The sequence below is a fragment of the Stenella coeruleoalba genome (assembly GCF_951394435.1).
Source record: "Stenella coeruleoalba genome assembly, chromosome: 13".
In the NCBI taxonomy this organism is placed as follows: Eukaryota; Metazoa; Chordata; class Mammalia; order Artiodactyla; family Delphinidae; genus Stenella; species Stenella coeruleoalba.
In genome coordinates, this window is record NC_137159.1 from 48,437,399 (window position 1) to 48,455,269 (window position 17,871).

General features: G+C 36.6%; 1 protein-coding gene across 6 annotated transcripts in view; it reads left to right on the top strand.

Moving 5' to 3' along the window:
- Positions 1-13,817: 13,817 nt before the first annotated feature.
- NRXN1 (neurexin 1) overlaps positions 13,818-17,871 on the top strand; it is a 961,338-nt gene continuing 957,284 nt past the window's right edge. For all 6 annotated transcript variants that reach the window (XM_079940440.1, XM_079940438.1, XM_079940441.1 and 3 more), the window contains exon 1: positions 13,818-14,077. The gene's annotated coding sequence lies outside the window, so the exon portion shown is untranslated. The remainder of the gene's footprint in view (positions 14,078-17,871) is intronic.

Below are 17,871 nucleotides of genomic sequence, written 5' to 3' on the forward strand. Positions count from 1 at the left end.
GTATTATAACTTCATGTTGTTACCTACAGCACAGTAAATTTCTCACTGGTAGGATTATGTTTTTCTCATCTTCATATCTTTTTGTTATGTCTGGCTAGGTCCCTTATATTTAGAAGTGTTCAAAAGAACTTCAACAAATAATGCAAAAACCAATGAACCTTATAAGAGATTGAGTGTCTACACACAACAAAATATTATAGTTATGATTGATAATAGCTAACATATGTTGAGGGAAATATCTGCATAGATACTTTCAATAATTATGATATCAAATGTGACAAAAAGTAAAATAAAAAGTGGCATAAGCAAAATGGAATAGGCAGCTTCAAACTTTCATCACTTCACAATAACATCAAAATGAGAATAAACTGTCAGAACCAAATTTTTCAGAACTCTGGAAAAGTCAGATGTTTACAGCAACCAAGTGAATGCTGAATTACAACATAAGAACATCAATCAATGTAATATACCATGTTAATAGAACCAAGGAATAAAACAAAACAAAACAAAGCATGGTCATCTTGATGCAGAAAACGCTTTTGACAAAACCCAACATTTTTTCATGACAAAAACATACCAAAAAAAAAAAAAAAAAAAAAAACTATGAAAAGAAGGGAACTTCAACATGATAAGAGGCATTTACAAAAATATCACCCTACATTATACTCAATGGTGAAGAACTAAAATTTTTTGCACCTAAGATCAGGAAAAGACAGGATGCCCATTTTCACTATGATATTCATCACTGCACCAGAGAAATCAGACAGGAAAAAGAAAGGAAATCCAAACTGGAAAGAGAAAGTAAAATTATCTCTCTCTATATATGGCATGTATATATGTGTGTATATATATGTATGTATGTATATATGTGTGTGTGTGTGTGTGTATACATATAATCCCAAAGAATCCACAAGAAAGCTGCTAAAGATAATAAATGAATTCACCAAAGTTGTAGGGTACAAGTTCAACACACAAAAATCAGTTTTGTTTCTATACACCTGCAATGAACAATCCAAAAATGAAATTACAAAAGCTATTCCATTTACAATAGCATCTAAAAATATAGAAATCAATTTAACCAAGGAGGTGAAAGACTTGTACATTGAAAACAACAGAACATTGCTGAAAGAAATTAAAGACCTAAATAATTGGAAAGGTGTCTTGTATTCTTGGGTAGGAAGACTTAATCTCACAGATTCAATGGAATCTTTACCAAAATTCCAGTAGCATTTTTTTTTTTTTTTTTTTGGCAGAAATGGAAAAGCCTATCCTCAAATTCCTATGGAATTTTATGAGACCATGAATGGCCAAAATAATCTTGGAAGAGAAGAACAAAATCAAGAAAACTCATGCATTTCAATTTTAAACTTATTACAAAGCTACAATAATTAAAGCAATGTGGTACTGGCATAAGTGTATACATATGTGTGGTACTGGCATAAGGATATACATATAAACTGATGAAATAGAATTGAAAATCTAGAAATAAACCTATACATTTCTGGTCAGTTGATTTTTGATAAGCATGCTGGGATCATTTGATGGGGAAAGAATAATTTCCTTGACAAATGGTGCTAAGACAATTGAATTTCCACATGCAAAAGAATGAAGTTAAATCCCTTTCTTACACTATATACAAAAATTAATCCAAGATAAATCAATGACCTAAATATAAGAACTAAAAACATAAACTTTTAGAAGAAAATATAGGGGTAAATTTTTATGACCTTGGAAAAGCACAAGCAACAGAAGAAAAAATAGGTAAATTGGACTTTATCAATATTAAATCTTTTGTGCATCACAGGACCTTATCAAGAAATTGACAGTAGTGGTTGCCAGAGTCTGGAATGGGGATGGGTACAATGGGTGAAGTTGGTCAAAAGGTACAAACTTCCAGTTATAAGATAAATAAGTTCTGGGGATGTATGTACAGCATGGGGACTATCAAGACTATCATATATTTGAAAGTTGCTAAGAGAGTAGATTTTAAAAGTTCTTATCACACAAACCCAAAATTTTAACTAGGTGAGGTGATGTGTGCTAACCAAACTTGTAGTAATCATTTTGCAGTATATACATACATCAAATCATTATGTTGTACACCTGAAACTAATACAATGCTATATGTCAGTTATCCATCAATAAAACAAGAAAAAGTGAAAAGACAACCTACAGGATGATAGAAAACATTTGCAAATCATGTATCTAAGAGTTTAATATACAGAATATATAAGGAACTCATAAAATAAAAAAAACAAAAACCCAATGTGCAGAGGGCTTGACTAAACATTTCTCAGTAGAATATATAATACAAATGGCCAGTAAGCTCATAAAAAGTCCCATATCATTAGTGATTAGGGAAATGCAAATCAAAACCACAATGATATACCATTTCACATCTACTAGGATGACTACAGTCCAAAAAATGGAAAATAACAAATTTTGTAAAGGACATTGTGAAATTGGAACTCTTGTACATTTCTGGTGGGAATGTAAAATGGCACAGTTGCTGTAGAAAACAGTTTGCTAGTGGTGGAACAATTTGATGAAAACTCTATGAATCCACTTATATGAGTTACCTAGAATGGGCAAATTCATTGAAATAATGTAAATTAGAAATCATCAGGGACTCAGGTGGTTGGGGGTAATGTGAATTTATTGTTAATGGTTGCAGAGTTTGGGTAATAAAAAATGTTTTGGAAATAGATAGTTGCATGACATTGTGAATATGATTAATGCCATTGAATTATACACTTAAAATAGTTAAAACGGCAAAGTTTTAAGTATGTATTTTACCACAATTTTTTTTTTTAATTGAAGTATATTGGCTTTACAATATGGTGTTAGTTTCAGATGTATGGCAAAGTGATTTGATAATACATATATATGCATTTATCTATATTCTTTTTTTCCATTATTTTCCATTATAGTTTATTATAAGATATTGAATATAGTTTCCTGTGCTATATAGTAAATCCTCGTTGTTTATTTTATATATGGTAGTGTGAATCTTTTAACCCCACACTTTCAGTTTCCCCCCCCCCTTCCCCTTTGGTAACCATAAGTTTGTTTTCTATGTCTGTGAGTCTGTTTCTGTTTTGTAAATAAATTCATTTGTGCTGTATTTTAGATTTCACATATAAGTGATGTCATATAATATTTGTCTTTCTCTGACGTACTTCACTTAGTATGATAATCTCTAGGTCCATCCATGTTGCTGCAAACATTGGCATTATTTAATTCTTTTTTATGGCTAAGATGCCACCACATCTTCTTTATTCATTCATCTGTTGATGGACATTTACTTTTCTTCCATGTCTTGGCTATTGTAAAATAGCACTGCTATGAACATTGCGATGCATGTATATTTTTGAATTAGAGTTTTTGTCTTTTCTGGATATATACCCAGAAGTGGGATTGCTGGATCATACAGTAACTATATTTTTAGCTTTTTAAGGAACCTCTGTATTATTCTCCATAGTGGGTGCACCAATTTGCATTCCCACCAACAGTGTAGGAGGGTTCCTTTTTCTCCACACCCTCTCCAGCATTTATTATTTGTATACTTTCTGATGATGGCCATTCTGACCAGTGTGAAATGATATCTCATTGTAATAGTTTGATTTGCATTTCTCTAATAATTAGCAATATTGAGCATCTTTTCACGTGCCTTTTGGCCATCTGTATATCTTCTTTGGACCTAAAATGTCTGTTTAGGTCTTTGCCCATGTTTGGATTGGGTTATTTGTGTTTTTGATATTGAGTTGTATGAGCTGTTCATGTATTTTGGAAATTAAGCCCTCGTTGATCACATGGTTAACAAATATTTTCTTGCATCCCGTAGGCTGTCTTGTCATTTTGTTGATGGTTTCCTTTCCTGTGCAAAAGCTTGTAAGTTTGATTAGGTCTCATTTATTTATTTTTGCTTTTATTTCTATTGCCTTGGGAGACTGACCTAGGAAAACATTGCTATGCTTTATCTCAGAGAATGTTTTGCCTATGTTCTCTTCTAAGAGTTTTATGATGTCATGGCTTATATTTAAGCCTTTAAGCCATTTTGAATTTATTTTTGTGTGTGGTGTGAGGGAGTGTTCTAACTTCATTGATTTACATGTGGCTTTCCAGCTTTGGTAACACCACTTGCTGAAGACACTGTCTTTTCTCCTTTGTTTATTCTTGACTCTTTGTTGAAGATTAATTAATCAACCGTAGGTGGGTGGGTTTATTTCTGGGCTCTCTAATCTGTTCCATTGATCCATATGTCTGTTTTGGTGCCAACACCATGCTGTTTGATTACTATAGCTTTGTAGTAGTGTCACTATAGCTTTGTAGTAGTGTCTGAAGCCTGGAAGGGTTATGTTCTTTTTCCTTAGGAAGCTTTGTTTTTTTTTTCCTCAGGATTGCTTTGGCAGTTCTGGGTCATTTGTGGTTCCATATAAATTTTAGGATTATTTATTCTAGTTCTGTGCAAATTGTCATGTGTAGTTGGATAGGGATCACATTAAATCTGTAGATTGCTTTAGGTAGTATGACCATCTTAACTATAGTAATTCTTCCAATCCAAGAGCATGAGATAGCTTTCCATTTTCTTGAATCATCTTTGATTTCCTTTATCAATATTTTATGGTTCTCAGCATATACGTCTTTCACCTCCTTGGTTAGGTTTATTTCTAGGAATTTTATTTTTTGATGTGATTTTAAAAGGAATTAGTTTTTTACTTTCTCTTTCTGACATTTTATTGTTAGTGTAAAGAAATGCAACAGGTTTCTGTACATTAATGATGTATCCTGCTACCTTGCTGAATTCATTTATCAGTTCTAATAGTTTTTATGTGGAGTCTTTAGGATTTTCCATATAAATTATCATATCATCTGCATATAATGACAGTTTCACCTCTTACATTCCAATTTGGATACCTTTTATTTCTTTTGCTTTTCTGATTGCTGTGGCTAGGACTTAACTCTTGGCTTATTTTCTCTTGTTAAATTACATGGATAGATAGATAGATATGGACTTCTTTTAAAGGTATGTAAGCAACAGTCTTGCAATTTTTCTTAAGTCTCAATAAGATACATAGTAAAAGGTAGTATACCTGAGATCCATATTTTCATGAGGGAAATCTTTCCTGGATTTCCCAGAGAACATATGTTTCCCCCCTAATCCTACATTACACACACACACACAAAATCACATAGGGAATCACAACAACCAGAAAAAGTATTATCATTCTCCTTTGAGACTTAGAGATTAGCAATCAACATAGAGATGTTACTGGCATGAAGGAATTCACTGATATCACATTGAAAGCAAGATCAGGAAATGCTGACACATGGGGTAGAAGGTTAAGGTTGACTTGTGAGGAACTGGACATGAGCACATGGAGAGGAGCCAATTCATAATCAGTCTGTCTTGCTTATAAATATTGCCATGGTATGAATGTATGTTCATGGCCCCGTCTGTTGCTGGCAGTGAGTCATGCTTACAAATAAAATAAATGTTAGCACGTTTGTACAAGTAGTATACTTTTAACAACTCCTATGAATGATATTCTAAGAAAGAACAAGTTTTAGAAGGAAAATATATCCTTAAGTTGACAATTTTTACAATTGATTCTGTGCAGTGGTGTTAACTTTGCTGGGAGAACCAAATTTTATGTAATTTAAATAATACTCAATAATGTTCACCAGTGTTTTCCAGTGTTTGAATGTTTGCTGCAGTTGTTTGTAAATACTTTAACAAACAAAATGCAAAACAAAAGAAGATATGAATGTTGTGGACTATGTAAACATGAAATCTGAAAATAATTTAAAACTCTAATTAGCAAAAGTAGTATAAATTTCAATGGCAAAACAAAACTCTGGGCAAGCCTATAAAATACTGTATTCTAAGAGGAAATTAAGTTATATGAAGCAGTGTATAACCTCATGTCCAACTTCAAGATTATTTTGGATTCCCTCTTAATAATTAGACTAACATCAATGAAAGATGAAAAAATTCTTTGTGTGACATATTTGTCACAAAACAGATCGGTGCTATAAGATAGAGTAGCTAAATTTGTGTGCTTTAAAATTTCTTTTTAAGAATGATGACTTTAAAATATTAATAGCTGTTATATTAAATTACAATTTAAAAATAATTTTATGGGCATTCATTTTGTATTAATGTTCCTTTTAAAGTTTTATATGATATATCTATATCAGGTAAATACATTTTTATGTTATTGAAATATGTAAGCTCTTCATAATATATTTTTTCATAACAATGAAAGAAGCTGTGCATTTACTTATATCTTTTTTATAGAAAATCTCTGAAAATTTTATATAATCCTATCACAGAAATATGATTTACTGGTTATGATTATGATCACATTATTATTTAAAAATAAAATTTTACTAAAAATAAGGAAAAAACTTATGATTGCAGGGATTCCCATGAAGTCCTGTGAATTCCAATCTCTTGTTCCAAAATCTCAAAGACTGTTATTTGTCAGGAATTTAGAACACTATTCAAGGTGACAATAAAAATGCTGTGGTATATATGGGATTTTCTTTAGCTTAATGGGCTTAATCCCCATGTGTAAGACCTAGTACCTGGAAAGTCTTTTATGTTTTGCTTTTTCTCTCTGGGTGCCAAGGGAAGAAAACTGCACTAGAGCCTGATAAACATAGTTTAAACATTAGCTTTGTCATTCACCAGCTATGTCACCTTAGCTGTTGCTTAAATTCTCTGAAATTTATCTTCTACAATACTGAAAGCAGTATTTTTAAGCAAGAGATAATACATGCAAAGTGCTTGACAAATAGAAATATCATAAATGAAGTTATTGTATACTTTTTAAAATTTTATCAGAGAAACAGGAGTAAAAACAAACATAGTAATGATGGTTTTAAATGTGACATATCTATGTCTGACGTTAGTGAGAAAATACCACCAGAAAGGAAATGTATAAGTGAATATCTACTTAAATGTTAGGAAATTGATTTTTGATATGCTAGGTAGTATAACCTAATTCAGAGTCTAGATATTCATAAATTCCACTTTAAGTTTTCAAGTCATTTTTCATGGAAATAGTGTTTTCTTTTGAATGATATATGCTTTGGATTGATTTTTTAAAAAAGGGGTATATAATTCAAGAATTTGCTACACTGTTTGCATCATAATTTTCTGTTGAAAAGCATTACCCTTTAGTGTAAATTTCATGTATTTTTTTTTGTACATCTTTATTGGAGTATAATTGCTTTACAATGGTGTGTTAGTTTCTGCTTTATAACAAAGTGAATCAGTTATACATATACATATGTTCCCATATCTCTTCCCTCTTGCATCTCCCTCCCTCCCACCCTCCCTATCCCACCCCTCTAGGTGGTCACAAAGCTGATCTCCCTGTGCTATGCGGCTGCTTCCCACTAGCTGTCTATTTTACGTTTGGTAGTGTATATATGTCCATGCCACTCTCTCGCTTTGTCACAGCTTACCCTTCCCCCTCCCCATATCCTCAAGTCCATTCTATAGTAGGTCTGTGTCTTTATTCCTGTTTTACCCCTAGGTTCTTCATGACATTTTTTTTACTTGAATTCCATATATATGTGTTAGCATACGGTATTTGTCTTTCTCTTTCTGACTTACTTCACTCTGTATGACAGATTCTAGGTCCATCCACCTCATTACAAATAGCTCAATTTCGTTTCCTTTTATGTCTGAGTAATATTCCATTGTATATATGTGCCACATCTTCTTTATCCATTCATCCGATGATGGACACTTAGGTTGTTTCCATCTCTGGGCTATTGTAAATAGAGCTGCAATGAACATTTTGGTACATGACTCTTTTTGAATTTTGGTTTTCTCAGGGTATATGCCCAGTAGTGGGATTGCTGGGTCATATGGTAGTTCTATTTGTAGTTTTTTAAGGAACCTCCATACTGTTCTCCATAGTGGCTGAACCAATTCACATTCCCACCAGCAGTGCAAGAGTGTTCCCTTTTCTCCACACCCTCTCCAGCATTTATTGTTTCTAGATTTTTTGATGATGGCCATTCTGACTGGTGTGAGATGATATCTCATTGTAGTTTTGATTTGCATTTCTCTAATGATTAATGATGTTGAGCATTCTTTCATGTGTTTGTTGGCAGTCTGTATATCTTCTTTGGAGAAATGTCTATTTAGGTCTTCTGCCCATTTTTGGATTGGGTTGTTTGTTTTTTGTTATTGAGCTGCATAAGCTGCTTGTAAATTTTGGAGATTAATTCTTTGTCGGTTGCTTCATTTGCAAATATTTTCTCCCATTCTGAGGGTTGTCTTTTGGTCTTGTTTATGGTTTCCTTTGCTGTGCAAAAGCTTTGAAGTTTCATTAGGTCCCATTTGTTTATTTTTGTTTTCATTTCCGTTACTCTAGGAGGTGGGTCAGAAAGGATCTTGCTGTGATTTATGTCATAGAGTGTTCTGCCTATGTTTTCCTCTAAGAGTTTGATAGTTTCTGGCCTTACATTTAGGTCTTTAATCCATTTTGAGCTTATTTTTGTGTATGGTGTTAGGGAGTGATCTAATCTCATACTTTTACATGTACCTGTCCAGTTTTCCCAGCACCACTTATTGAAGAGGCTGTCCTTTCTCCACTGTACATTCCTGCCACCTTTATCAAAGATAAGGTGTCCATATGTGCATGGGTTTATCTCTGGGCTTTCTATCCTGTACCATTGATCTATCTTTCTGTTTTTGTGCCAGTACCATACCATCTTGATAACTGTAGCTTTGTAGTATAGTCTGAAGTCAGGGAGCCTGATTCCTCCAGTTCCTTTTTTCGTTCTCAAGATTGCTTTGGCTATTCGGGGTCTTTTGTGTTTCCATACAAATTGCAAAATTTTTTGTTCTAGTTCTGTGAAAAATGCCAGTGGTAGTTTGATAGGGATTGCATTGAATCTATAGGTTGCTTTGGGTAGTAGAGTCATTTTCACAATGTTGATTCTTCCAATCCAAGAACATGGTATATCTCTCCATCTATTTGTATCATCTTTAATTTCTTTCATCAGTGTCTTATACTTTTCTGCAAACAGGTCTTTTGTCTCCTTAGGTAGGTTTATTCCTAGATATTTTATTCTTTTTATTGCAATGGTAAATGGGGGTGTTTTCTTGATTTCACTTTCAGATTTTTCATCATTAGTGTAGAGGAATGCCAGAGATTTCTGTGCATTAATTTTGTATCCTCCTACTTTACCAAATTCATTGACTAGCTCTAGCAGTTTTCTGGTAGCATCTTTAGGATTCTCTATGTATAGTATCATGTCATCTGCAAACAGTGACAGCTTTACTTCTTCTTTTCTGATTTGGATTCATTTTCTTCTCTGATTGCTATGGCTAAAAATTCCAAAACTATGTTGAATAAGAGTGGTGAGAGTGGGCAACCTTGTGTTGTTCCTGATCTTAGTGGAAATGCTTTCAGTTTTTCACCATTGAGGACGATGTTGGCTGTGGGTTTGTCATATATGGTGTTTATTATGTTGAGGAAAGTTCCCTCTATGCCTACTTTCTGAAGGATTTTTTATCACAAGTGGGTGTTGAATTTTGTCAAAAGCTTTCTCTGCATCTATTGAGATGATCATATGGTTTTTCTCCTTCAATTTGTTAATATGGTGTATCACGTTGATTGATTTGTGTATATTGAAGAATCCTTGCATTCCTGGATTAAACCCCACTTGATCATGGTGTATGATCCTTTTAATGTGCTGTTGGATTCTGTTGGCTAGTATTTTGTTGAGGATTTTTGCATCTATGTTCATCAGTGATATTGGCCTGTAGTTTTCTTTCTTTGTGACATCCTTGTCTGATTTTGGTATCAAGGTGATGGTGGCCTCATAGAATGAGTTTGGGAGTGTTCCTCCCTCTGCTATATTTTTGAAGAGTTTCAGAAGGATATGTGTTAGCTCTTCTCTAAATGTTTGATAGAATTCGCCTTTGAAGCCATCTGGTCCTGGGCTTTTGTTTGTTGGAAGATTTTTAATCACAGTTTCAATTTCAGTGCTTGTGATTTGTCTGTTCATATTTTCTGTTTCTTCCTGATTCAGTTGGCAGGTTGTACATTTCTAAAAATGTGTCCATTTCTTCCAGGTTGTCCATTTTGTTGGCATAGAGTTGCTGGTAGTAATCTCTCATGATCCTTTGTATTTCTGCAGTGTCAGTTGTTACTTCTCCTTTTTCATTTCTAATACTATTGATTTGAGTCTTCTCTCTTTTTTTCTTGATGAGTCTGGCTAATGCTTTATCAATTTTGTTTATCTTCTCAAAGAATCAGCATCTTTGCTATTGTTTCCTTCATTTCTTTTTCATTTATTTCTGATCTGATTTTTATGATTTCTTTCCTTCTGCTAACTTTGGGTTTTTTTTTTGTTCTTCTTTCTCTAATTGCTTTAGATGCAAGGTTAGGTTGTTTATTCGACATGTTTTCTGTTTCTTAAGGTATGATTGTATTGCTATAAACTTCCCTCTTAGAACTGCTTTTGCTGCATCCCATATGTTTTGGGTCGTCGTGTCTCCATTGGCATTTGTTTCCAGGTATTATTTTATTTCCTCTTTGATTTCTTCAGTGATCATTTTGTTATTAAGTAGTGTATTGTTTAGCCTCCATGTGTTTTTATTTTTTACAGATCTTTTCCTGTAATTGATATCTAGTCTCATAGCGTTTTGGTCGGAAAAGATACTTGATACAATTTCAATTTTCTTAAATTTACGAAGGCTTGATATGTGACCCAATGTATGATCTATCCTGGAGAATGTTCCATGAGCACTTGAGAAAAATATGTATTCTATTGTTTTTGGATGGAATGTCCTATAAATATCAGTTAAGTCCATCTTGTTTAATGTATCATTTAAAGCTTGTGTTTCCTTATTTATTTTCATTTTGGATGATCTGTCCATTGGTGAAAGTGGGGTGTTAAAGTCCCCTACTATGAATGTTTTACTGTTGATTTCCCCTTTTATGGCTGTTAGTATTTGCCTTATGTATCGAGGTGCTGCTATGTTGGGTGCATAAATATTTACAATTGTTTTATATTCTTCTTGATCATTATGTAGTGTCCTTGTCTCTTTTAATAGGCTTTATTTTAAAGTCTATTTTGTCTGATATGAGAATTGCTACTCCAGATTTCTTTTGGTTTCCATTTGCATGAAATATCTTTTTCCATCCCCTTACTTTCAGTATGTATGTGTCTCTAGGTCTGAAGTGGGTCTCTTGTAGATAGCATATATATGGGTCTTGTTTTTGTATCCATTCAGCCAATCTGTGTCTTTTGGTGGGAGCATTTAGTCCATTTATATTTAAGGTAATTATTGATATGTATGTTCCTATTCCCATTTTTTTAATTGTTTTGGGTTCGTTATTGTAGGTCTTTTCCTTCTCTTGTGTTTCTTGCTTAGAGAAGTTCCTTTAGCATTTGTTGTAAAACTGGTTTGGTTATGCTGAACTCTCTCAGCTTTTGCTTGTCTGTAAAGGATTTCCATCAAATCTGAATGAGATCCGTGCTGGGTAGAGTAATCTTGGTTGCAGGTTTTTCTCCTTCATCACTTTAAATATGTCCTGCCAGTTGCTTCTGGCTTGCAGAATTTCTGCTGAAAGATCAGGTGTTAACCTTATGGGTATTCCCTTGTGTGTTATTTGTTGTTTTTCCCTTGCTGCTTTTAATATGTTTTCTTTGTATTTAATTTTTGACAATTTGATTAATATGTGTCTTGGCATATTTCTCCTTGGATTTATCCTGTATGGAACTCTCTGTGCTTCCTGGACTTGATTAACTATTTCCTTTCCCATATTAGGGAAGTTTTCAACTATAATCTCTTCAAATATTTTCTCAGTCCCTTTCTTTTTTCTCTTCTTCTTCTGGATCCCCTATAATTCGAATGTTGGTGCGTTTAATGTTGTCCCAGAGGTCTCTGAGACTGTCCTCAGTTCTTTTCATTCTTTTTTCTTTATTCTGCTCTGCAGTAGTTATTTCCACTATTTTATATTCCAGGTCACTTATCCGTTCTTCTGCCTCAGTTATTCTGCTATTGATTCCTTCTAGAGAATTTTTAATTTCATTTATTGTGTTGTTCATCATTGTTTGTTTGCTCTTTAGTTCTTCTAGGTCCTTGTTAAACATTTCTTATATTTTCTCCATTCTATTTCCACGATTTTGGATCATCTTTACTATCATTATTTTGAATTCTTTTTCATGTAGACTGCCTATTTCCTCTTCATTTGTTAGGTCTGGTGGGTTTTTATCTTGCTCCTTCATCTGCTGTGTGTTTTTCTGTCTTCTCATTCGCTTATCTTACTATGTTTGGGGTCTCCTTTTTGCAGGCTGCATGTTCGTAGTTCCCGTTGTTTTTGTTGTCTGTCCCCAGTGGCTGAAGTTGGTTCAGTGGGTTGTGTAGGCTTCCTGGTGGAGGGGACTAATGCCTGTGTTCTGGTGGATGAGGCTGGATCTTGTCTTTCTGGTGGGCAGGTCCACGTCTGGTGGTGTGTTTTGGGGTGTCTGTGGACTCATTATGATTTTAGGCAGCCTCTCTGCTAATGGGTGGGGTTGTGTTTCTTTCTTGCTAGTTGTTTGGCATAGGGTGTCCAGCACTGTAGCTTGTTGGTCGTTGAGTGAAGCTGGGTGCTGGTGTTGAGATGGAGATCTCTGGGAGATTTTTGCCGTTTGATATTATGTGGAGATGGGAGGTCTCTTGTGGACCAGTGTCCTGAAGTTGCCTCTCCCACCTCAGAGGCACAGCACTGACTCCTGGCTGCAGCACCAAGAGCCTTTCATCCACGTGGCTCAGAATAAAAGGGAGAAAAAGTAGAAAAGAAGAAAGAAAGAAAGAAAGACAAAGGAAGGAAGCAAGGAAGGAAGGAAAGAAGGAAGGATGGAAGGAAGGAAGAAAGGAGGGAGGAAAGAAGGAAGGAGGGAAGGAAGGAAGGAGGGAGGAAAGAAGGAAGGAGGGAAGGAAGGAAGGAGGGAGGAAAGAAGGAAGGAGGGAAGGAAGGAAAGAAAGAAAGAAGCTAAAATAAAATAAAATAAGAAAATAAAGTTATTAAAATAAAAAGTAATTATTAAGAAAAAAATATATATTTTTTTGGCTGCACGCGGGCCTCTCACTGTTGTGGCCTCTCCCGTTGTGGAGCACAGGCTCCAGACGTACAGGCTCAGCGGCCATGGCTCACGGGCCCAGCCGCTCTGCGGCATGTGGGATCTTCCTGGACTGGGGCACGAACCCGTGTCCCCTGCATCGGCAGGCAGACTCTCAACCACTGCGCCACCAGGGAAGCCCAAGAATTTTTTTTTTAAAGAAAAAAAAAAAAAAAAACGGACAGATAGAACCCTAGGACAAATGGTGGAAGCAAAGCTATACGGACAAAATCTCACACAGAAGCATACACATACACACTCACAAAAAGAGGAAAAGGGGAAAAAAAATCATAAATCTTGCTCTCAAAGTCCACCTCCTCAATTTGGGATGATTCGTTTTCTATTCATGTATTCCACAGATGCTGGGTACATCAAGTTGATTGTGGAGCTTTAATCCTCTGCTTCTGAGGCTGCCCGGGAGAGATTTCCCTTTCTCTTCTTTGTTCTCACAGCTCCCAGGGCTCGGCTTTGGATTTGGCCTCGTCTCTGCGTGTAGGTCGCTGTCTGTTCTTCGCTCAGACAGGACGGGGTTAAAGGAGCAGCTGATGCGGGGGCTCTGGCTCACTCAGGCGGGGCGGGGCGGGGCGGGGGGGGGGGGGGGGGAGGGAGGGGCACGGAGTGCGGGGCGGGCCTGCGGCGGCAGAGGCCGGCGTGACGTTGCACTAGCCTGAGGCGCGCCGTGCGTTCTCCCGGGAAGTTGTCCCTGGATCCCGCGACCCTGGCAGTGGCAGGCCGCACAGGCTCCCCGGATAAGTGGGGTGTGTGGAGAGTGACCTGTGCTCGCACACAGGCTTCTTGGTGGTGGCAGCAGCGGCCTTAGCGTCTCATGCCCGTCTCTGGGGTCCGGGCTGTTAGCCGCGGCTCGCGCCCGTCTCTGGAGCTCCTTTAAGCAGCGCTCTTAATCCCTTCTCCTCGTGCACCAGGAAACAAAGAGGTAAGAAAAAGTCTCTTGCCTCTTCGGCAGGTCCAGACTTTTCCCCGACTCCCTCCTGGCTAGCCGTGGCGCACTAGCCCCCTTCAGGCTGTGTTCACGCCGCCAACCCCAGTCCTCTCGCTCCGCTCCGACCGAAGCCCGAGCCTCAGCTCCCAGCCCCGCCCGCCCCGGCGGGTGAGCAGACAAGCCTCTCGAGCTGGTGAGTGCCGGTCGGCACCGAGCCTCTGTGCGGGAATCTCTGCGCTTTGCCTTCCGCACCCCTGTTGCTGCGCTCTCCTCCGCGGCTTCGAAGCTTCCCCCTCCGCCACCCGCCGTCTCCATCCGCGAAGGAGCTTCTAGTGTGTAGAAACTTTTCCTCCTTCACAGCTCACTCCCGCTGCTGCAGGTACCGTCCCTATCCTTTTGTCTCTGTTTATTTTTTTTCTTTTGCCCTACCCAGGTACGTGGGGAGGTACTTTTGGGAGGTCTGAGGTCTTCTGCCAGCATTCAGTAGGTGTTCTGTAGGAGTTGTTCCACGTGTAGATGTATTTCTGGTGTATCTGTGGGGAGGAAGGTGATCTCCGCGTCTTACTCTCCCGCCATCTTCCCCCAGAGTTGTCATGTATTTTTAATTACATAAACTTTCATAGTCATTATTATTTAACTTAGTACATAGATTTAAACTACTCCCAACTCAAACCAGAGTCCAACACTCTCCCAGTCCTGTTTGATATGTCCATACCTCATTTTACCTTATTTAGAAGTCTTTTTGGGTGGGGAAAAAAACCCATATATCCATTCTTACAGAATTAGTGGCATTTCGCTAAGTTTTTCAGTCCTATTTTCATCAGCATCATGCGAACAAAGACATTTTAATGTCCAATTACCATTGCAAAGGAAAAGTGGAAATGGCCAACCAAAACAAAGAAAAATGCTATATTTTTTAAAACTTATAGGTGAGTAGTATTTACTTTGCTAGAAACATTCAATACTCTTTTTCTATTTCTTTAGGAAAGCTGGAACAAGGGAGAAATGTGCATATTTTGCAATAAAATGCATTAGAGGCCAATATTCTGTGCTTTTATGGGTAAAAGGGGAATAGATTGCTAAAGAAAATAAGAAAATAAAACTTCCCAAAATATTTAAGATTAGATTACATACTTATCAGTCTAAGATTTTAATGGAATTATGCTTTTAAGTGGAGAGGACGCTCAAATTTCAAATATTTGTCTTAGAAAATCATCTTCTGTTTTATTCTCAGAGAACGTTAGATAAGTTCACCTGAATCATGTTTTGACTTAATGTATTTTATTCAGTTGATGACAGGGTGTTGCTTAATAATCCATAGTTAACCCTCAGATCTGGCCTACACCTCTTACTTACCTGTTTCCTGGCACAGTTAGATCGTGCCTCCACTTGTGTGTTCTCAATCACAATTGTCCCCCAAGGCTTAGTACATGCATTGTTTAAAGCTTGTTATCTGTGGCAGCTAACTTTTGGTTGCTTCACGTTAGTACTGTCCCATATTGACGTTTCTTGTGATTTATCCTCTTCCTTTAGCGATCTGCAGCATTATTTTTGGTATGTTTCTATAGGCCTAAGTTCCAATATTGGTGCTCACTGTCAAATTCCATTTCTTTGTGTTTGGGAAGGAAAGCCTGTTATTCTGAAAACAAAACAAAACACCAATTCCTGATTCTGCTATCTATGACACCTAAGGCAAATTATTGACCATTTAGAGCCAAAGTTTCTTATTTGAAATGTGAAGAACCTCAGAAACAATAATGACAATTAGATGAGAGCATGTTTTTAAAAAGCACTCGCTTGTTCATGCAACAAATATTAGTGAGTGCCTTTCATGTTCTGTGGGTTGTTCTGTCTGCGAGAGAGACAATGGTTAATGGAGCTTATCTTCTAATGCTTATGAATTGTGAAGGTTTGAATGTAGTGTCATCACTACTATAGCCAGTCTACATGGTAGATACCTTTATTTTTCTTGAGTTAATTTTATTTGGTCAACAAAAAATGTAATGTCATCTTGGCCTTTAGGAATATACACTGCTGATTTCAAGTTGGTCATAGGGAAAATAAAGGGAGATCGCCTGGTATTGGGTGAGTAGAGTTAAATCTCCCAAGAGCCCATATAGAAAGTTTTAAATACTCATAAAACATTCAAACTCTGATCTTGTACCTCTTGTTGATAACTTTAAAAAACGGCAACTCCTTTGCTTTATGGATGTGTCGTAGCTCCAAAGCAAATGTTTCCGCTCTTCTCATATCTGACTGCAGAACTCTGGCAGAGAGAGCCATTTGTCTGTGTCTTTGTTCTCCATGTCCCTGGAATTCATTTCTGTTGCTATCACAGCATACTGGGAGGCATCTTTAAACCAGTGTTGAAAATGTATTTTTATTTCTCCAGTAGCCCAATTTATGTGGATTGCTATATGGCAGGACTTAGACCGAAGATCAGTCCCAAGTAAGAGAATGCCTCAGTATATATTTGTCATGCTGTTCTCTATACCATTAAGACCATAATGGTTTGGCACGATTCTTTTCCTGTAGCAGATACTTGGATCCACAGATGCCTATAGGCATATCCAGGCACTTCAGAATAGCAAGAAAAGCAAAGGTGGAAACAGAGAATTCTAATTATATATCTACCCCTTCACAGAATAGGCCACAGGCAAAACTAGGAAACAGTATCTTGACAAAGAAGTCCCACCTGCCCTCCTGGAACTTCTGTCCTACCTTAGTGTTTTCCTTAATGTGCTGCATGTAACATCATATGGCTGATCCCAGATTATTAAACAAAGAGGTTTGTTTTTTTTAAGAAAGTGGTTTCAACATTATGAGGGAAAATAAGAAATTTTATTGGAGAGAAAGGGTTGTTCAGAACTCCTGCAATTACGTTGTATAGATTCGTTCCCAGCCTTATGTACTAATGTAAAGAGAAAAATCATTAGTAATAACTATTGATACAAATAAACCAGTAAATTGCCATGGCTTGCTTATAAGCAGAATCTTTGGGGCATTGGGTTTAGTGCTTATATTAATCAGAGTTTTCCAGAGAAACAGAACCAATATGATATTCATATATATATATATAGAGAGAGAGAGAGAGAGAAGGAATTTTAAGGAATTGGCTCACACACACGTGGAGGCTGTTAAGTCCAAAATCCAGCAAACTGGAGATTCCTCTAAGAGTTGATGTAGTCTTCAGTTTAGAGGCTGGAAACTCAGGCAGAATTTCTATGTTCCAGTCAGGAAGCAGAAGTCCTTCTTTGGGAAACCTCAGTCTTTGCTTTTAAATCTTTAACTGATTGGATGAGGCCCACCCACATTATGGAGGGTGATCCACTTTACTTAAAGTCAAGTGATTGTAAGTGTTAATCACATTTACAGATTCCTTTGTAGCAATACCTAGACTAGTGTTTGACCAAATAACTGGTCACCACTGTCTACTCAAGTTACACATAAACACAAACAATACTCATCTACTTTGTAAAAATGTTGTATTCATAGCATCGTTAAAATGTTTCTTTGTACCTTAAAATTTGGGGGGAAAGTAAAAATCTACCTGATGATTTTTCACATTTGGCACAGGTGATGCTGAAGAGAGCTTTTCCCCCAGGTACATCTGATGAAAGATTCTCAGGAGCAGTCTAGTAAGCCATACTGTTTATTGGATTCTGTGGGTGGCATAAAGGGAAACATCTACAAATGAATGCATAATTTCTTCTTCATCTTTAATTAGATCCTTATAGCTCCATCAGTTTGAAGAACAGGTAGTCTCTCTGATCCCTGCAGCTGTAGAC